We start from the raw sequence: 22998 nt of genomic DNA on the forward strand, positions 1-22998 counted from the left end.
ATTCCCAACTGAATGCAGAGTTCCAGAGAATAGCAAGGAGAGATAAGAAGCCCTTCTTCAATGAACGGTGCAAAGAAATAGAGGAAAACAATATAATGGGAAAGACTAGAGATATCCTCAAGAAAACTGGAGATATCAAGGGAACATTTGTGCAAGGATGGGCATGATAAAGGACAGAAATGGTAAGGATCTAACAGGCAGGAGATATTAAGAAGAGGTGGCAAGAGTAAACAGAAGAACTATACCAAAAGGGTCTTAATGACCAGGATAATCACAATGGTGTGGTCACTCACCTAGAGCCAGACATCCTCAAGTGTGAAGTCAAGTGGGCCTTAGGAAGCATTATTACCAACAAAACTATTGAAGGTGATGGAATTCCAGTTGAGCTATTTCAAGTCCTAAAAGATGATGCTGTTAAAATGCTACACTCAATATGTCAGCAAATCTGTCCAGTAGACATGCACAGATATGAGTGTTAGACTGTAAAGAAGGCTGAGCACAGAAGAATTGATGCTTTCGAATTGTGGTGCTAGAGAAGACTCTTAAGAGTCCCTTGGACAGCAAGGCGATCAAACCAGTCTATCCTATAGGAAATGAAACGAATATTCATTGGAAGGGCTCATGCTGATTTTGAAGCTCCAGTACTTTCTTTGGCCACCAGATGTGAGGAGCCAACTCATTGGAAAAGACCCTGATGCTTGGAAAAGATTGAAGGTAAAACAAGAAGTGGGTGGCAGAGGGTGAAGTGGTTAGATAGCATCACTGACTCAATGACATGAACTTGAGCAAACTCCAGGAGATAGTGAAGGAGGACAGGGAAGCCTGGTATGCTGCAGTCCGTGGGGTTGCAAAGTCGGGCATGACTTAGCGACTCAACAACAACAATATATCATTAGCAAAAAAACATAAAGTGAGAAACACATGTTAAAATGATGTATAACATAACCACATTCATTTAAGAATATATTCCAATATCAAATGGCAGAGTTCAACAATGGAAAACTGCAATTACTTCTGCACCAACAAAATAGCTACAAAAATGATCATGTTGTCTCATTTTATAACATATAACTCAGACAGAAATTCTGTTTAATCAATAACATAAATCCAACCCTTATCAAAATTGACAGAAAACATGCTCTAATTGGAAATAATGTAATCAGAAAGAATGTGGAATCTTTAGTAGTGGATATCAGTTTACTCACCATCAGGGAACTCAGAGCAAAACAAAACAAAAAGACATCAAGGAACTCATACTGGTGAAAACACAATGACTGTGAGAAGATGTTTAATTTTAAGTCAGTCAGTCCTTACCATACCATAGAGAATTCATACTGGTTAGAAATTTACTAATGTTAAGAATGTGAAGGTTTCCCTGCTGGTTCAGTGGCAGAATGTCCACCTGCCAATGCAGGAGATACAGGTTTGATCCCTGGTCTGGAAGGATCCCACATGCCACAGAGCAACTAAGCCCACGTGCCACAACTATAGAGACTGTGTTCGAGAGCCTGGGATCTGCAACTACTTAGCCAACTCACCACAACCACTGAAGCCTACATGCCCTAGAGCCAGTGCTCCACAAGAGAAGTCACCACAATGAGCACCCCATGCACCAAAACTAGAGAGTAGCCCCCACACATCTAGAGAATAGCCTACACAGCAGTGAAGACCCAGCACAGCCTAAATAAATAAATAAAATTATAAAAAGAAGAATATGAGAAAGCCATTATTTGTGTGGATAATATAGTTAATACCAGAGAATCCATACTGATGGAAAATCTTGTAAATATAAGGAATGTAGGAAGTTGTTTAGTGCCGAGGTCCAGCCCCGGCTGATCCAGGGAGTTCGAAGTGGGGACGGTGTTGGCGAGGATCGGGATACAATAGCTTCAATTAGATATTAATTAGAGATGTAAAGAGTAATAGAATGAGGATAGCTCAGTAGGAAAATTCAGTGGAGAAAAGAGGCTGAGTAGCTTGATTTACACGGGAGACCAATAAAACTTCAAGACAAGAAGTTTGCACCACTTATGTAGGCCGCAGGCGTCCTTCCGTTCTCCCAAAGGAGAGGAGACACTGAGGCCTCCCCGGTTGGATCTTAGAAGCCCAGGCAAAATTAGTAAGCTTGGTGGGTTCCACGCTCCAGGTGGAGACTCAGCCAGAGTTTGAGAGAGAGAGTGACATGGGGAGACCAGTATTTCGAGAAACTGATCCCAATTCTTTATTTTCCATGGTCTACTTTTATACACTGAGATGTTACGTAAAAGTCACGCGGGGTCAGCAGTCCTGACTTTTATCAAAGTCAGGTGCTTCATACAAATGTATACAGAGGTCTTAGGGGTGTTACATCATCTTCTGGCCAGGGGGCCTGCTGACAATTTATGACCCTCTCCTTGTGACAGCTGTCAGTCAACCAGGACACTTATTTCTCCAGGGGTGATTATTCTTAAAAAAGACTCCATCTTCCGAAGGTACCAGATAAAGTTACATTCCTATAGGGTGAGGGTGTAGTGGGTTTTAATTAAGGAAAGAATTTACTTAGCCTAAGGTCTAATGTGATTAATATCAAAGGGTAATACTTATTTCTTCTATATATTCATTAATGTGTGTAAGGGCAGGGGATATGGAGACTTAACAACAAACATTGGCTCAACAAATGAAAAACCCTTCACCAATACAATTTCTAATCAGCCCACTATACTTATACTAATGGTTTTCTAACTTTTCTAAGGAATCTGTTTTTAGAAGGTTTAAAGTGTCTCGTTCCTCTCATGGTTGGGAGGCTGTGAGCAATCACATGTGGCCGGACAAGGCTGTCAGGCAGGCTAGAGAACCTTCAGAGGAGTTTGTAGGTTAAAACACTCCTGTCACGCCCAGGAGTTTTTATTAACTGGAGCTCTAAGTTAACTCCTTCTCCGAAAGAGGTGGTGGGGGACAGCCCCCTGTAAAGTCAGAGGTGTAGGTGAGAGCACAAAGTAGTAAAGTAGGCAGGCTCTGGTTATGGGGGTAGATGCTCAAGAATTTCCAGGGGGACTCCTGAGGCTTGATCCCGCCTCTGTGTATGTCAAGCCTCCTTCCTCATGACCTTTGCCATGGGTGGAGGTCCTCACGCCGGCTCCCAACAGTTTAGAACTAATTGAGTTCTTTTTGTAAACCAGAGAATTCATACTGGTGATAAACTTTATGACCATTAGTAATGTGGGGAAGCCTTTCTTATGTGCACACAAATTACTTAACATTGGTAATTTATACTGATGAGAAACCAATGAATGTAAGAAATATGGAAGGATATTTAGACTTAATGCAGTCTTTACCATGTATTAGAGAATTCACACTGGTGAGATGCTTTATGAATATTAGAAATGTGATAAGGCCTTCCCTGTGTGTGGACAATTTGTCCACATTAGAATATTCATACAGGTGAAAAATCATAGGAATATAAAGAATGTGGGAGGATCTACAGACTTGATTGCAGTCTTTCCTCAAGGCAGAGAATTCATACTGGTGATAAATTTTATGAATGTAAGGAGTGAAGGAAAGCCTTTATGTGTGGACAAGTTACTCAACATCAGAGAATTCATACAGGTGAGAAATCACAGGAATATAAAAGAAGGACTTTAGACTGAATTGAGTTCACTCTTTAAGTCAGAGAATTCATACTGATGATAATTTGTATGAATGTAAGAAATGAGAGAATGTCATTATTGTGTCTGTACAAGTGACTTAATATGAGAGAATTCATACTGGTGAGATATCTGATTAATATAAGAAATGTGTAAAACTGTTGCTGGGAATATAAACTGATACAGCCACTATGGAAGACAGTATGGAGATTCCTTAGAAAACTAGGAATAAAACTACCATATGACCCCCAAATCCCATTACTGGGCATATACCCTGAGAAAACCATAATGAAAAAGATACATGTACCCCAATGTTCATTGCAGCACTAATTACAATAGCTAAGACAGGGAATCAACCTAAATGTCCATACAATGGAACATTACTTAGCCAGAAAAAGGAATGCATTTGAGTCAGTGCTAATGAGGTGGATGAACCTAGAGCCTATTATACAGAGTGAAGTAAGTCAGAAATAGAAAAACAAATATATTAGTGCATATATATGGAATCTAGAACGATGGTACTAATGAACTTATCTTCAGGGCAGCAGTGGAGATGCAGACATACAAAACAAACTTATGGACATGGGGAGGGGAGGAGAGGGTAGGACAAATTGAGAGAGTAGCATGGAAACATATACTGTACTGTTTGTAAAATAGATAGCCAGTGGGAATTTGCTATATGACTCAGGGAACTCAAAATGAGGCTCTGTGACAACCTAGAGGTGTGGGATGGGGTGGGAGATGGGAGGGAGGCTCAGGAGGGAGGGGATATATGTATACTTATAGCTGATACATGCCGATGTATGGCAGAAACCAACACAATATTGTAAAGCAATTATCCTTCCATTAAAAATAAATTGGTTTTAAAGTGTGCAAAGACAACCCACAGAATGGGAAAAAATATTTGCAAACAGTTGACTGGCAAGTGATTAATCTCCAAATTTTACAAACAGCTCATGCAGCTCAATATCAAAAAACCAAACAACCCAATCAAAAAAATGGGCAGGAAATCTAAATAGACATTTCTCCAGAGAAGACATACAGATGGCCAAGAAATGAAAAGATGCTCAGCATCAGTAATTATTAGAGAGAGGCAAACCAAAATTATAATCAGATAGAACCTCACAAGAATCAGAATGGCCATTATTAAAAAGTCTACAAACAATAAATTCTAGAGAAGGTGTGGAGAAAAGGGGACTCTCCTTCACTGTTGGTGGGAATGTAAATTGGTAGAGCTACTATGGAGAACAGTATGGAGGTTCCTCAAAAAACTAAAAATAGACCTAGCATATGATCCATCAATCCTATTCCTGGGCATATACCTGGAGAAAAACGTGTTTCAAAAGCATACATGCATCCCAACATTCATTTTAGCACTGTTTACAATAACCAAGATGTGGAAGCAACCTAAATGTTCATCAGCAGATTGATGGATAAAGAAGATATGGTACATATATACAATGGAATAGTTAAAGTGAAAGTCACTCAGTAATGTCTGACTCTGCAATTCCATTGAATTCTCCAGGCCAGAATACTGGAGTGGGTACCTTTTCCCTTCTCCAGGGGATCTTTCCAACCCTGGAATCAAACCCAGGTCTCCCACATTGCAGGCAGGTTCTTTACCAGCTGAGCCACAAGGGAAGTCTCCAAACAGTGGAGTGGGCAGCCTATCCCTTCTCCAGTGGATCTTCCCGACCCAGGAATTGAACCAGGGTGTCCTGCATTGCAGGCAGATTCTTTACCAACTGAGCTATCAGGGAAGCCCCCAATGGAATATTACTCAGCTGTAAAAAGAGTAAAATAATTCCATTTACATCAACATGGATGGACCTGCAGATTTTCATACTAAGTTAGTCAGACACAGAAAGACAAATGTAATATGACATTGCTTATATGCAGAATCTAAAAAAATGATATGAATGAACTTATTTGCAAAACAAAGACTCATAGACTTAGAAAACAAACTTATGGTTACCAAAAGGGAAAGGTGTGGGAGGGGAAGGATAAATTGGGAGTTTGGAATTGACATATACACTCTACTATATTTAAAATAGGTATGCTAAAAAATAAAAATAGGTAAGCAATAAGGATCTACTGTATAGTGCAGGGAACTCTACTCAATATTCTGTAATAACCTAAATGGGAAAATAATTTCAAAAAGAATATAAGTATATACACACAACATTGGAAGTCAACTATTCTCCAATATAGCATACAAATTTTTAAAAATGTGGAAAGACATTTAGACTTAATTCAGTCCTTACTATATGTTAGAGAACTCGTACTGTGAGAAGCTTTGTGACTATAAAATACTTAATAAAGTCTTTACTGTGCATGAACAACTTACTTAATACCAGTTTAGTAATATTGGCCAAAAAATCCTCTGCATGTAATCAAAATGGGAAAACTATTAGCATGCATCAACAGGTTCCTTGATAATATTCATATTGGCAAGAAGCTCTTTGAGTGTAAGGAATGTGTGAAAGCTTTTAGATATAATTCAATCCTTAGCACATGTTGGTGAGTTTATACTGGTATGAATTATTATGAATATACAGAATGTGAGAAAGCCTTTAATCAAAGAAAACATCCTGATAATGCAAAAGAGAATTCATAATGATGAAAATTCTATAAATATAAAATATGTGGCAAAGCCCAAAATAGTGTCTATCAGATTACTCAATTTCAGTGAATTCATACTGGAGACTCTATGAATGCATGGTATGTGGGAAGACCTTTATTCATGTTAGATATCTTAGTTTTCATCAAGTAATTCATTCTGGTAACAACAAATTTTAGGAACTTAGGAAGAACTTTAGGCAACATTTACATCTTTCTCAGTTTGGGGTAATTCATAATATAATTTAATTAACAAAGAAAGCCTTCATTTTTTATACTTCTGTTTGTAGATAATCAGAATATCTATCCCAGAAACAAAATGGGTAGTGTAGAAACTCCATATGCTAATTTATGTTCTTATGTCTTTTACTGGTGCAGTTTTACCAGGTATAATTTGGAATTATAATAATTACTTTGGAGAAATTTTGATATGGACTAGATTGTACATTTTGAGGCACAAAGGAAATAATATTTCTACTTCCCAGTGGAGTGCTTTATTTAATTTCTGTGAGGACTCTTCCACCTTGAAACTGGACTTTAAAATTGTCTGATATAATAATTGCTTAAAGCAAATTAAAATCATGAGAAAATTAGAAATGCCTTATTTGTAGATCCACAAAAGCCCATTACATTCCCCTCCATATCTTTTCTACTTTTCCCTTACCCATCTTCCACTTCCAGGACCTTGTTCAATTTCCACTGATTCCTTACTTTTACTCCTCCTCCTTTTCCTCAACTTACAAAACCCTCATTACTGCATCTTAAATTTTATGTTCTTACTTGGGAAAGGCTTCAACATGTAGCTATGTTTGGATTTCTGTGCCATTGTTTGGACTTCCCATAGCCCAAAATAAAAAAGAAAAATGTTTATTAAGATGATTATGTGGTTTTGTCTTTTATTGATTTAGAGTATCGCACTAATAGATTTTCAGATGATGAAACAACCTTGCATTACTGGGATAAATCACCATTAGTCATGATGCTTTATCTTTTCAAAATTTTGCTGGATTCAATGTGCTAGTATTTTGTTGAGTATTTTTGTCTATATTCATAAGAGGTATGAGTAGGTTTTTTAAAATGTTTATTTATTTGGCTGCACTGGATCTTAGTTGAGGCTTGTGGGATCTTTGATCTTTGTTGTGGCAGGTGAAATCTTTGGCTGCTGCATGCAAACTCTTAGTTGTGACATGTGGGATCTAGTTCCATGACCACAGTCAAACCCAGGCTCCCTGCATTGGGAGCGAAGAGCCTTATTAGTCACTAGACCACCAGGAAAGTCTCTATATGTTCTTTTTTTTCTTATAATATCTTGTCTGCTTTTACTATCAGTGGCCTCATAGAATGAGTTGAGAAATATTCCTTCTTTTTCTATTCTTTGGCAGATGTGATGCAAAACCTCTATTAAATTACTATCTGGTCCTGGGATTTTCCTTGTGGGAAGTTATTTTCTTTTTATGATTAACTCAATCTCTTCACTTGTTATAGGTCTATTCAGATTTTTATATTTTTTCTATAATCAATTTTGGTAGTTTGTGTCTTTCTAGGAATTTTTCCATTTCATCTACATTATCTAATTTGTTGGTCACACTTGTTCACAATATAACCTTATCATATATGATTCTTATTTCTACAAGGTCAGTAGTCATGTTCTTTCTCTCATTTCCAATTCTAGTAATTTTACTCCTTTTCTTTTTGTCAATCTAGCTAAAGTTTGTCAATCTTACTGATCTTTTTAAAGAACTATCTTTTAGTTTTATTGATATTTTATTTTTCCTGTACTGTAGTTCATCAATATCTATTATATCTTACTATTTGTGTTCTTCTGGTTGATTTAGGTTTAGTTTGCTCTTCTTTTTTTCCCTTCAGTGTCTTAAGGTAGGAGTTTATTAATTTAAGATCATTCTTCTTTTTAAACTTACAGTTGTAAATTTCCCTCTAAGCACTTGTTTCCCATTAACGTTTGGTATGTTGTGCTGGAGGGCCTAGAGGAGCTATCCCACGTTGAAGGTCAGGAAGGGCGGTGGTGAGGAGATACCCCTCGTCCAAGGTAAGGAGCATTGGCTGCACTTTGCTGGAGCAGCCGTGAAGAGATACCCCACACCCAAGGTTAAGAGAAACCCAAGTAAGACGGTAGGTGTTGCAAGAGGGCATCAGAGGGCAGACACAATGAAACCATACTCACAGAAAACTAGTCAATCTAATCACACTAGGACCACAGCCTTGTCTAACTCAATGAAACTAAGCCATGCCTGTGGGGCAACCCAAGATGGGTGGGTCATGGTGGAGAGATCTGACAGAATGTGGTTCACTGGAGAAGGGAATGGCAAACCACTTAGTATTCTTGCCTTGAGAACCCCATGAACAGTATGAAAAGGCAAAATGATAGGATACTGAAACAGAAACTCCCCAGGTCAGTAGGTGCCCAATATGCTACTGGAGATCAGTGGAGAAATTACTCCAGAAAGAATGAAGGGATGGAGCCAAAGCAAAAAGAATACCCAGCTGTGGATGTGACTGGTGATAGAAGCAAGGTCCAATGCTGTAAAGAGCAATATTGCATAGGAACCTGGAATGTCAGGTCCATGAATCAAGGCAAATTGGAAGTGGTCAAACAAGAGATGGCAAGAGTGAATGTCGACATTCTAGGAATCAGCGAACTGAAATGGACTGGAATGGGTGAATTTAACTCAGATGACCATTATATCTACAACTGCAGGCAGGAATCCCTCAGAAGAAATGAAGTAGCCATCATGGTCAACAAAAGAGTCCGAAATGCAGTACTTGGATGCAATCTCAAAAACGACAGAATGATCTCTGTTCATTTCCAAGGCAAACCATTCAATATCACAGTAATCCAAGTCTATGCCCCAACCAGTAACGCTGAAGAAGCTGAAGTTGAATGATTCTATGAAGACCTACAAGACCTTTTAGAATTAATGCCCCCAAAAGATGTCCTTTTCATTATAGGGGACTGGAATGCAAAGTAGGAAGTCAAGAAACACCTGAAGTAACAGGCAAATTTGGCCTTGGAATACAGAATGAAGCAGGGCAAAGACAAATAGAGTTTTGCCAAGAAAATGCACTGGTCATAGCAAACACCCTCTTCCAACAACACAAGAGAAGACTCTATACATGGACATCACCAGATGGTCAACACCGAAATCAGATTGATTATATTCTTTGCAGCCAAAGATGGAGAAGCTCTATACAGTCAGCAAAAACAAGATCAGGAGCTGACTGTGGCTCAGACCATGAACTCCTTATTGCTAAATTCAGACTTAAATTGAAGAAAGTAGGGAAAACCACTAGACCATTCAGGTATGACCTAAATCAAATCCCTTATGATTATACAGTGGAAGTGAGAAATAGATTTAAGGGCCTAGATCTGATAGATAGAGTGCCTGATGAGCTATGGAATGAGGTTCATGACATTGTCCAGGAGACAGGGATCAAGACCATCCCCATGGAAAAGAAATGCAAAAAAGCAAAATGGCTGTCTGAGGAGGCCTTACAAATAGCTGTGAAAAGAAGAGAAGCGAAAAGCAAAGGAGAAAAGGAAAGATATAAGCATCTGAATGCAGAGTTCCAAAGAATAGCAAGAAGAGATAAGAAAGCCTTCCTCAGTGATCAATGCAAAGAAATAGAGGGAAATAACAGAATGGGAAAGACTAGACATCTCTTCAAGAAAATCAGAGATACCAAAGGAACATTTCATGCAAAGATGGGCTCAATAAAGGACAGAAATGGTATGGACCTAACAGAAGCAGAAGATATTAAGAAAAGGTGGCAAGAATACACAGAAGAACTATACAGAAAAGATCTTCACGACCCAGGTAATCACGATGGTGTGATCACTGACCTAGAGCCAGACATCCTGGAATGTGAAGTCAAGTGGGCCTTAGAAAGCATCACTACGAACAAAGTTAGTGGAGGTGATAGAATTCCAGTTGAGCTATTCCAAATCCTGAAAGATGATGCTGTGAAAGTGCTGCACTCAATATGCCAGCAAATTTGGAAAACTCAGCAGTGGCCACAGGACTGGAAAAGGTCAGTTTTCATTCCAATCCCAAAGAAAGGCAATGCCAAAGAATGCTCAAACTACCGCACAATTGCACTCATCTCACACGCTAGTAAAGTAATGCTCAAAATTCTCCAAGCCAGGCTTCAGCAATACGTGAACTGTGAACTTCCTGATGTTCAAGCTGATTTTAGAAACGGCAGAGGAACCAGAGATCAAATTGCCAACATCCGCTGGATCATCGAAAAAGCAAGAGAGTTCCAGAAAAACATCTATTTCTGCTTTATTGACTATGCCAAAGCCTTTGACTCTGTGGATCACAATAAACTGTGGAAAATTCTGAAAGAGATGGGAATACCAGACCACCTGATCTGCCTCTTGAGAAGTTTGTATGCAGGTCAGGAAGCAACAGTTAGAACTGGACATGGAACAACAGACTGGTTCCAAATAGGAAAAGGAGTACGTCAAGGCTGTATAGTGTCACCCTGATTATTTAACTTATATGCAGAGTACATCATGAGAAACGCTGGACTGGAAGAAACACAAGCTGGAATCAAGATTTCTGGGAGAAATATCAATAACCTCAGATATGCAGATGACACCACCCTTATGGCAGAAAGTGAAGAGGAACTAAAAAGCCTCTTGATGAAGGTGAAAGTGGAGAGTGAAAAAGTTGGCTTAAAGCTCAACATTCAGCAAACTAAGATCATGGCATCCAGTCCCATCACTTCATGGGAAATAGATGGGGAAACAGTGGAAATAGTGTCAGACTTTATTTTTCTGGGCTCCAAAATCACTGCGGATGGTGACTGCAGCCATGAAATTAAAAGACGCTTACTCCTTGGAAGGAAACTTATGTCCAACCTAGATAGCATATTCAAAAGCAGAGACATTACTTTGCCAACAAAGGTCCATCTAGTCAAGACTATGGTTTTTTCTGTGGTCATGTATGGATGTGAGAGTTGGACTGTGAAGAAGGCTGAGCGCCAAAGAATTGATGCTTTTGAACTGTGGTATTGGAGAAGACTCTTGAGAGTCCCTTGGACTGCAAGGAGATCCAACCAGTCCATTCTAAAGGAGATCAGCCCTGGGATTTCTTTGGAAGGAATGATGCTAAAGCTGAAACTCCAGTACTTTGGCCACCTCATATGAAGAGTTGACTCATTGGAAAAGACTCTGATGCTGGGAGGGATTGGGGGAAAGAGGAGAAGGGGACAACAGAGGATGAGATGGCTGGATGGCATCACTGACTCGATGGACATGAGTCTGAGTGAACTCCGGGAGTTGGTGATGGACAGGGAGGCTGGTGTGCTGCGATTCATGGGGTCGCAAAGAGTAGGACACGACTGAGTGAGTGATTTGATCTGATCTGATCTGATTATTTTTTTGATGTTTCTTCCTTTGATGATTGGTCATTTAGTAATGTATTATTTAATTTTTACATATTTTTTGCATTTCCCAAATTTTTTTCTGTTATTAATTTCTAATTTCCATTAAAGGGGAACACGCTTTAGTGAGTTATCTTTTTAAATTTATTGAAACTTCCTTTATGTCTTGGTTATGGTCTATCCTGGAGACTGTTTCATGTGTATTTGAGTACATTTTGAGTACATTGTACTTGAGTACATTTGAGTACATTGAGTGTATATTTTACTGATGGAGTTTTCTGTAGAAGTCTATTGTATCTAGTTTCTAGTGTCCAGTTTCTACAGGCAGTTGTTCAAGTCTTCTGTTTCCTTGTTGATCTTATGCATGGTTATTTCATATAGAATTGATAGTGGAGTATTGAAATCTCTGTTGTGGAATTATAATGTCTTAGTGTTGGTTTCTTTGTATTTATTCTACTTGGACTTCCTTGAGTTCATTGGATTTGTAGATACATGTTTGCACTTGGTTGCTCAGTCATGTCTGACTCCTTGCAACTCCATGAATGGTAGCCTGTCAAGCTCCTATGTCCATGGAATTTTTCAGGCAAGAATACTGGACCAGGTTGCCGTTTCCTACTCCAGGGGATCTTCCTGACCCAGGGATTGAACCCATATCTCTTGCATCTCTTGCACTGGCAGCCACCTGGGAAGGCCAGTATATTTTAAAAATAATCTTTCTACTCATTTCTCCTTCTCTTCTCACTCTTGGGCTCCAGTAATGTATATATTCTAATTCTTGGTGTCCCATGAGTCCCTTACGGCTCCAATTACTTTTCTTCAATCTTTTTTCTTTCTGTTCCTCAAACATTTCCATTGTCCTACCTTCCAAGTTTTCTGATTCTTTATTCTGCCTACTAGTTTTGGCCATTGAACTACTCTGGTGAATTTTTCACTTCAGTTATTGTATTTTTCAGCTTAAAAAAAATCTTTGGTTGTATTGGGTCTTCATTGCTGCATGGGCTTTCCTCTAGTTGTGACAAGTGCGGGCTCCTCTCTAGCTGTAGTGTTCGGGTTTCTCATTGTGTTGGCTTCCCTAGTTGTGGAGCACCTGCTCTAGGATGTTTGAACTTCACTAGTTGTGGCTTCCAGTCTCTAGAGCACAGGCTCAAGAGTTGTGGCACATGGGTTAAGCCATTCCACAGCATGTGGGATCTTCCCAGATCAGAGATCCAATATGTGTTTCCTATACTGGCAGGAAGATTCTACTGGTGAACCACCAGGGAAGTCCTTAGGTTTGTTTTTTATACCATTTTCCTATTGAAGAATATCTTGGTTTTCCCCCCCAGTGTTTTGGATAGTGTAAACAATGCATATAATGCTATTAACATTTATCTAGAGGTTTTTGTGTGAACATAAGTTATTACTACTCTGGGATAAGTGCCCAGGAGTGCAATTTTAAGTCTATTTTTTCCAAAAGAATAGGCAAGTCTATTTTCCAGAATGACTGTTGTGTTTTATATTCTTAGAAGCCACTTATGAATGATTTAGTTTTCTGCATCCTTGCTAACACTTGATATTTTAACTTTTTATTTTAGTCATTCTGGTAGGCATATAATGATATCTTATTATAGTTTTAATTTGTATTTACCCAAATGCTACTGATATTGAAAATATTTTCATGTGTTTCTTTGACATCTGTATATCTTTTTTGGTGAAATGTTTCTTCATGTCTATCAAGGTTCTATTTGGGCTATTCACCAAAGCAATCTTGAGAAAGAAGAATGGAACTGGAGGAATCAACCTGCCTGACTTCAGGCTCTACTACAAAGCCACAGTCATCAAGACAGTATGGTACTGGCACAAAGACAGAAATACAGATCAATGGAACAAAATAGAAAGCCCAGAGATAAATCCATGCACCTATGGACACCTTATCTTTGACAAAGGAGGCAAGAATATACAATGGAGAAAAGACAATCTCTTTAACAAGTGGTGCTCGAAAAACTGGTCAACCACTTGTAAAAGAATGAAACTAGAACACATTCTAACACCATACACAAAAATAAACTCAAAATGGATTAAAGATCTAAATGTAAGACGAGAAACTATAAAACTCCTAGAGGAGAACATAGGCAAAACACTCTCCGACATACATCACAGCAGGATCCTCTATGACCCACCTCCCAGAATATTGGAAATAAAAGCAAAAATAAACAAATGGGACCTAATTAAAATTAAAAGCTTCTGCACAACAAAGGAAACTATAAGCAAGGTGAAAAGACAGCCTTCAGAATGGGAGAAAATAATAGCAAATGAAGCAACTGACAAAGAACTAATCTCAAAAATATATAAGCAACTCCTGCAGCTCAGTTCCAGAAAAATAAATGACCCAATCAAAAAATGGGCCAAAGAACTTTTCTTTGGCCCATTTCTCCAAAGACATTTGGAGAATGTCTTTGGAGAACAACAGACATTTCTCCAACGAAGACATACAGATGGCTAACAAACACATGAAAAGATGCTCAACATCATTCATTATCAGAGAAATGCAAATCAAAACCACAGTGAGGTACCATTTCACGCCAGTCAGAATGGCTGTGATCCAAAAGTCTACAAGCAATAAATGCTGGAGAGGGTGTGGAGAAAGGGGAACCCTTTTACACTGTTGGTTGGAATGCAAACTAGTACAGCCACTATGGAGAACAGTGTGGAGATTCCTTAAAAAACTGGAAATAGGACTGCCTTATGACCCAGCAATTCCACTGCTGGGCATACACACCGAGGAAACCAGAATTGAAAGAGACATGTGTACCCCAGTGTTCATCACAGCAGTGTTTATAATAGCCAGGATGTGGAAACAACCTAGATGCCCATCAGCAGATGAATGGATAAGAAAGCTGTGGTACATATACACAATGGAGTATTACTCAGCCATTAAAAAGAATACATTTGAATCAGTTCTAATGAGGTGGATGAAACTGGAGCCTATTATACAGAGTGAAGGAAGCCAGAAGGAATACCTGTGGTGGATTCATTTTGATATTTGGCAAAACTAATACAATTATGTAAAGTTTAAAAATAAAATAAAATTAAAAAAATAAAATAAAAAAAAAGAAAAAAGAAAAAAATAATAATTGGGCTATTCAGTTTTTTACTGTTGAATTTTGTTTTTTCATTATACATTCTAGATATGAGTTCTTTGTCAGTTTTATGTGCTTGCAGACAATTTCTCCAAAATTTTAGCTTTTATTCCCATACCCTAAATATGGTATTTTACAGAGTAAACTTTCTTAAATCTTGATGCAATTTATCAAATTTTTCCTTTTACAGACTATGCTTTTGCTATCAAGTCTAAGGACTCTTTCCCTACCCTTAGATCTTAAAGATTTTCTCCTATTTTTGGTAAAAGTTTTAGGGTTTTATGTTTTATTTTATGTTAATGATCCATTTTGAATTGATTTTAATATAAGATATGAGACTTACGTGGGTCTTTTTATTTGTTTTTCCTAACAAAGTCCAATTGCTGTAACAGTATTTGCCAGAAAAGCAAATTAATTGCTTTTGCACCTTTGACAAATTCAGTTAATTCAGGACATTTGAGTGGGTCTATTTTTGGATTATTTATTTTGTTCCATAGATTGATCTACCTGTCTATTTATGTACCAGTAATACAGACTTGATTTCTGCAGCTGTATAATAACTCTTAAAATAGGATACACTGGTTCCTTCTAATTTTTACTGTTTTAAAAAATTGCTTGAGGTATTATAGTTCCTCTACCATTCCATATAATCTTGTATATGTCTATAGAAAATCTTGTTGAGGTTTTGGTAGAAATTGTGCTAAATCCATATGTTAATTCAGGGAAAAGTAACATCTCCCCATGGCATATTGAGTCATCCAATTCATGAACACAATAGAAATCCCTGCTTATTTAGATATTCTTCCATTTCTTTCATCAGTGTTTTGTTGTTTTCAGAATATGGTATACATTTATACCTAAGTATCTTTTTTGAGCTAATGTAAGTAGTATTGTATTTTAAATTTAATTTTGGTATGTATATTTTCATTTTTATTGTTAGTATATGAAAATATATTCATTTTTGTATGTTTGTTTTTTGTGACATTGCCGAACTCACCTTTCTAGGAGGTTTTTAAAAATTCCTTGAGGTTTTAATGTATACAGCTGTGATATCTGTAATTAGGGGCAGCTTTGTTTTTCTCATCCATATGCCTCTTATTTCCTTTTCTTGCTTTATTGCACGCAATAGAACTTCCTGCACTATGCTAAAAAGAGTAGCATTTGGCCTTGTTTCCAATCAGAGATTGATGCATTCAGTTCTTCACAATTAAGTATAATGTTTTCTGGAATCAAGATTGCTGGGAGAAATATCAGTAACCTCAGATATGCAGATAACACCACCCTTATGGCAGAAAGTGAAGAGGAGCTAAAGAGCCTGTTCATGAAAGTAAAATAGGAGAGTGAAAAGCTGACTTAAAACTCAAGATTTAAAAAACGAAGATCATGGCATCCAGTCCCAACACTTCATGGCAAATAGAAGGGGAAACTGTGCAGACTTTCTTTTCTTTCTTTTCCTGGGCTCCAGTCACTTTGGATGGTGACTGCAGCCATGAAATTAAAAGACTCTTGTTCCTTGGAAGAAAAGCTGTAGCACATCTAGACAGCACATTAAAAAGCAGAGACATTACTTTGCCGACAAAGGTCCATCTAGTCAAAGCTATGGTTTTTGCAGTAGTCATGTATGGATGTGAGAGTTGGACCATAAAGAAAGCTGAGTGCTGTAGAATTCATGCTTTTGAGCTGTGGTGTTGGAGACGACTCTTGAGAGTCCCTTGGACTGCAAGGAGATCCAACCAGTCAATCCTAAAGGAAATCAGTCCTGAATATTCACTGGAAAGACTGATGCTGAAGCTGAAGCTCCAGTACTTTGGTCCCCTGATGTGAAGAGCTGACTCATTGGAAAAGACCCTGATACTGGAAAAGATTGACGACCGGAGGAGAAGAGGACAACAGAGGATGAGATAGTTGGATGGCATCACTGACTTAATGGACATGAGTTTGAGCAAGCTCCGGGAGATGGTGATGGACAGGGAAGCCTGGTGTGCTGCAGTCCACGGGGTTGTAAAGAGTTGGATATGACTGAGGGACTGAACTTTCTATAGGATTGTCATGGATGCACTTCATCAAGTTGAGAAAGTTCTATGATTTTTGAGGAAAAGTCAGATATAATTTTTATATTTGTTCATGTATAGGTTAAGTGTATTTTCCCTCTGGCCTCTTTCAGGATTTTTTAAATTAAACTTTTTATTTTGAGGTAATTGTACATTCAAATTTAGTTGTAAGTCATAATACAGAGAGATCTTGTGTACCTTTCACCCAGTTTCCCCTGATGAAATAGAGTAAAACTGTAGTACAATAATAGAATTTTAATTTAATCTTTGATTTTCTACAATGTGAAACTGATATGCCTAGATGTAGATATTTTGGCATTTATTCTGCTTAGTGTTATCTGAGCTTCCTGGTTCTGTGACTTGATATCTGAAATTAATTTGGAGGAAATTCTCAGTCATTATTATCTCGAATATTGTTTTTCTTTTCTCTCTTTCTTCTCCTAGTACTCTCATTATGTGCATGTTATACTTTTAAAAATTTGGCCTACTGTCCTTTGATTTTATGTTCTGTTTTTTAAAAACCTTTTTACTCTTTGCTTACCATTTTCTGAGGAGTCTATTGATATATCTTCTAGCTCAGAGATTCTTTCCTCATCCATGTCCAATCGACTAATGAAGATCAAATGCATCGTTAGTCATCAAAGTCATCTTTCATTTCCATTACATTTTTTGAAAATCTCTAACATTTCTTTTTGGTTCTTCCTTAGGACTTCCATCTCTCTGTTTACATTGCCCATCTCTTCTGTTCTTATATATTGTCTATTTTATCCATTGAAGTCATTAGTATATTAGCCATAGTTGATTTAAATTCTCAATCTGATAATTTCAACATTCCTTTCATGTCTGGTTCTGTTGTTTGCTCTGCTCTTCAAATTGTGGAATTTTTCCCCCTTTTGGTATACCTCATAATTTTTTGTTGATAGCTGGATATGATATACCTGGTAGAAAGAACTGGTATAACTAGTCTAGTCATAATGAGGTGGTGAGGTGTGGGGAGAAGGGAAAAATTCTATAGTCCTATGATTAGGTCTCAGTCTTTTAGTGACCTTATGCTTCTGTACTATGAACTTCACAAGTGTTTCTCATTCTCTCCACCACAGGTCAGACAGGATAGCTAGAATGCCCTGGAATTGGGTATTTTTGTTCTCTCTTATGGAAGGTTAGAGTCTGCTGGAACTGGGTATTTCCTTTCCTTAAGGTCAGTTAGGCTCTGATAATAAACAATAAATAATTAAACTTCCATTAATTAGTTTCCCCTGAGGGAAGGCCTCTTAAGAAGCAAAGAGTACTCTGGGTATTTCACAATGGTTCCTTTTCCCCTCCCACTGCCAGAAACATGAGAGGATTTTTTTTTTTTTTTTCTGATATTTACTGTAGGAATCTGGTCAAGCTCTGGGAGATAAATTTCAAAATATTTTTGCCCTAAGCTAAGTTGCTTCAGTCGTGTCTGACTCTGTGTGACCCCATAGACAGCAGCCCACCAGGCTCCCCAATCCCTGGGATTCTCCAGGCAAGAACACTGGAGTGGCTTGCCATTTCCTTCTCCAATGCATGAAAGTGAAAAGTGAAAGTGAAGTTGCTCGGTCATGTCCGACTCTTAGCGACCCCATGGACTGCAGCCTACCAGGATCCTCCGTCCCTGGGATTTTCCAGGCAAGAGTACTGGAGTGGGGTGCCATTGCCTTCTCCGATTTCCTCCATCTCAAAATGCTTCCCCCTAGATTTTTAAACTCTGAGACTCATCCACACTGAGCCTCAAGCAATTTATGCATTATAATTTAAATACTCCTGCTCCAGCTCTGATTCCCATAGAGGCTTCTGCTCTTGGGTCTCTGTGTCAGTAATCTCTGACTTTCTGAATTTCCCTATTTCTTTTATTTTGGGGGCAGTGGTTTGCCATATGTCCTCTCTTCTCTTACATATCCAAAAGATGCTGTTGACTTTTTTCAGTCTGCTCAATTTTTGTTGTTAGAATGGAGTGGTGATTTCAAAGCCTCTTACATTCAGAACTAGAGACTGGAAGTCCTTGATAGTGTCTTTTGATGGAAAAACTATTTTTCAACTTTTTTGGAGTCTAATTTGTCCATTTCTTATTTTGTTGCCTGTACCACATACAGGGAATCATCACCAAACTGAAAGTCATGAAGCTTTTGCCATGTATTCAGCTAAGTATTTTACAGTTTTAAATCTTACATTTAGGTCATGGATTTATTTGAGTTAATTTTTGTATGTGGTGGTCAGTAAGGGTATAACTCATAAGGATATCCTGTTTTCCCAGGTGGTGCTAGTGCTAAAGAACGCACCTGCCAATGCAGGAAACATAAGAGATGTGGGTTTGATCCATGGGTCAGAAAGATCCCCTGGAGGAGGGCATGGCAACCCACTCGTCTTCTTGCCTGGAGAATCCCATGGACAGAGGAGCCTGGTGGGCTACAGTCCATAGGGTCACAAAGAATCAGACATAACTGAAGCAACTTAGCATATCCTGTTTTCCCAGCACCATTTGTTGAAAAGACTATTTTTCCTCCCCTTGAATGGTCTTAGCACTTTTGTTGAAAGTCGTTTGACCATATATGTAAGAATTTCTTTCTGGATTCTTTATTTCTATCCCATTGGTCTATGCATCTGTCTTTATGACAGTGCCACACTGTTTTGATTACTGTAGCTTTGTATTAAGTTTTGAAATCAGAAAGTGTGAGTCTTCTGGCTTTGCTCTTTTTCAGGATTGTTTTGGCTATTTATGGTCCCTTGAGATTCTGTATATTTCCATATGCGTGCCTGCTAAGTCACTTCAGTCATGTCCAACTCTTTACGATGCTATGTACTGCAGCCCACCAGGCTCCTCTGTCCATGGGATTCTCCAGGCAAGAACACTAGAGTGTGTTGCTATGCCCTCCTCAAGGGAATCTTCCTGACCCAGTGATGGAGCCTGTGTCTTCTACATCTTATGCATTGGCAGGCAGGTTTTTTACCACTAGTGCCACCTGAGAAGCCTATGTTTCCATATGCTGCTGCTGCTGCTAAGTTGCTTCAGTCATGTCTGACTCTTTGTGACCCTATGGATTATAGCCCACCAGGCTCCTCTGTCCATGGGGATTCTCCAGGCAAGAAGACTAGAGTGGGTTGCCGTGCAGTCTTCCAGGGGATCTTCCCGACCCAGGAATTGAACCCAAATATCCTGTATTGCAGGCAGATTCTTTACCACTGAGCCACCAAGGAAGCTCATGTTTCCATATCAGTTCAGTTCAGTCGCTCAGTCATGTCCGACTCTTTGCGACCCCATGAATTGCAGCACGCCAGGCCTCCCTGTCCATCACCAACTCCCGGAGTTCACTCAGACTCACGTCCATCGAGTGTGTGATGCCATCCAGCCATCTCATCCTCTGTCGTCCCCTTCTCCTCCTGCCCCCAATCCCTCCCAGCATCAGAGTCTTTTCCAATGAGTCAACTCTTCGCATGAGGTGGCCAAAGTACTGGAGTTTCAGCTTTAGCATCATTCCTTCCAAAGACATCCCAGGGCTGATCTTCAGAATGGACTGGTTGGATTTCCTTGCAGTCCAAGGGACTCTCAAGAGTCTTCTCCAACACCACAGTTCAAAAGCATCAATTCTTCGGCACTTAGCCTTCTTCACAGTCCAACTCTCACATCCATACATGACCACAGGAAAAACCACAGCCTTGACTACATGGACCTTTGTTGGCAAAGTAATGTCTCTGCTTTTGAATATGCTATCTAGGTTGGACATAACTTTCCTTCCAAGGAGTAAGCTAATTACCAAAAACTAAAGAAGGAAACCATTTTGTCACCACCAGAGAGAAGACAAAAACTGTAAAAAGATAATTTATTTCAAATATGAAGCTTTAAAAAAGCAAGATTTTAAAGTAAAGTGAGAGTGACAGGAAAGGTGTAATGCTTTTTCAATGCTATTTTCAAGGAGAGGTGGCCAGGGACACCAGTGCCTGCTGCTCTCACTTCTGCTCCTTACAGCCTGAGGGACTGGCAGTGGCCAGATTCGTTCTTGGTCCCTGAGGAAGCCAAACACAGCACCTTCGTGGGTAGCATCACCCAGGACCTGGAGCTGGAGCTGGCGGAGCTGGTGCCATGCCTGTTCTGGGTTGTATGGGGAACTGGTTCCACAGGGAACTTATAAAGATGAATTTGCAGAATGGCATTTTGTTTGTGAATATCTAGATCCATTGGGAGAAGCTATGTGGACAGAGGGCCAAATGTAGTATCCACCTAGAGGTAATTGTGGACAGGCCACCTGAGGTTTTCCATGTGGATGTGGAGGTGCATGCTTTAATAAAAATCCTCTGGTCTTTGGAGCAAGAGACACAGGTTAATTTATTTCTGAATCTAGATTGCTAGATTCACGTTTCCTGGTACCAATGCTATTCTAACCCTTAGCTCCAGGGTTTATTTCTCTTTGGGTGTACAGGCACGTGGTGAACTAAGTCACTTTAACCTGAATTGAAGTCTGGATAAGAAGAAACACCAGAACTTCGTTTATGATTGACAGGCACTGGGACGGGAGCAAACCAGAACTAGAAGGTACAGTTCAGCTGCTGATCAGAGTGCTTGATGCTCCATTGTTTGCCCAGGCCGTGTACACAGTGTACTTTTAGACACTATAGCAAATGGAACATTAGTGATCATATTAACACCTGTGATGCTGATGAACGTGTAAATGGTGAAACTGCCTTTTCCTTTGGCAATGATATCCCTCTTGACTTAAAAAGAAACAAAAAGCTTCAAAAATGATTCCAGCTCAGGGGAAATTAGGCTATTTGGTAGACTGAATATGAAGAAATGAAACCCTATGAAATTCAGGTAAAAGCAGTTGATAAAGAAGGTCCTCAATATCAAATGACTGCAAGGTTTTTGTGAGTGCTGGATATAAACGATAATACTTTTTACCAGTTAGAGGACCCTTCACTCTGCACTGTCATTGCCTTCATCTCCTTGTCCAACTGTGACTGTGGTGTCAGTGTGTAGGTGACATGCACCCTGAGGCCTCATGTCCCCTTCAAGCTGATGTCCACCTAAAAGAATTCATTGGTGCTGGACAGAGCCCTGGACTGTGAAAGCATGTCGAAATATGTGGTGGTGGTGACTGTAAGGTGCTCACCTTCCCTGTCGACCACGACCAACATGTTTGTGGAGGTACCCAATGTGAACTACAGCATGCCTGGCTGCTGCCTCCTGAGCTGGGTGACTGGGCCGTGCTGTGAGCCAGCTGGTGGCGGGGTAGGTGAGTGTGGGCCACATGGTGGCAAAGGTGCACACAGTGGATGCAGACTGGGCTATACCACATGGCTGTCTTAAGGACTCGGGGCTACCATGCGTGGCTGTCATATGAGCTGTAGCCGGTGGTGGGTGGCGAGCACAGCGCGTTCCTCATGGGGCTGTACACTGGCAAGATCCACATGATGCACACCCTGGACAAGGTGGATGCACTGCGCCTACCGGTGCTGGTGAAGGACGAGGGTGAGCCGGCGCTGACGGCCATGGCTACCGTGCTAGAGGACAGCAGTCGGGTGCCCAAGGGCTCTTTGTGGGCTTCGACGGGCTTCGCTGGAGCGGAAATGGTGTTAATGGATGTGAACATGTACGTGATCATCGCCATCTGTGTGGTGTCCAGCCTGTGGATGTCATGCTGCTGCTGTACATGGCGCTGTGGTGCTCCATGCTGCCCAGCGAGGGTGCATGTGGTCCACGAAGCCCAAGCTGGTGTGCTCCATCATGGTGGGGAGCTGGTCTTACTCTCAGCAGACACAGCAGAGGGTGGGTGCTCTGGGGAGGGACCACCCAACACCAACCTCATGGCTTTCAGCTCCGTCTTTGTTCAGGTCTGAACACGTTGGGAGGAAATGAATATCCAGAAACAAATTCGGATCTTTCTGGTAATGTAAATTCAACTTCCAAGCTTTAGGTTTAATTTTTAAATTTTTTAACTTATCTAACCATCTTTTCAAATGTCACTTTAAAAACTGTATTCCAAGTGTTCGCTAAAGTCAGAACAAATCTTACCGTTTATTGTAGATGTTTATTCTATTACATATGGCTGCATCTTGAATGGAACTTGGAGTCAAACAACAAGCACATATAGGGACAAATCATCATATTCCTTGGTTTAAATAGCAGGATACTTTTGAAAGAAATACTGAGGTAGTAAGTAG

General features: G+C 39.5%; 2 pseudogenes; both read left to right on the plus strand.

Moving 5' to 3' along the window:
* Positions 1-20600: 20600 nt before the first annotated feature.
* LOC147369505 (protocadherin alpha-1-like) lies at positions 20601-21662 on the plus strand (annotated as a pseudogene).
* Positions 21663-22009: 347 nt separating this feature from the next.
* Positions 22010-22674, plus strand: LOC147369506 (protocadherin alpha-11-like; annotated as a pseudogene).
* The last annotated feature ends 324 nt before the right edge of the window (positions 22675-22998 follow it).

The sequence above is a fragment of the Bos grunniens genome, chromosome 7, assembly GCF_055505025.1.
Source record: "Bos grunniens cultivar Pamir isolate PY7600 chromosome 7, Bosgru_T2T1.0, whole genome shotgun sequence".
In the NCBI taxonomy this organism is placed as follows: domain Eukaryota; kingdom Metazoa; phylum Chordata; class Mammalia; order Artiodactyla; family Bovidae; genus Bos; species Bos grunniens.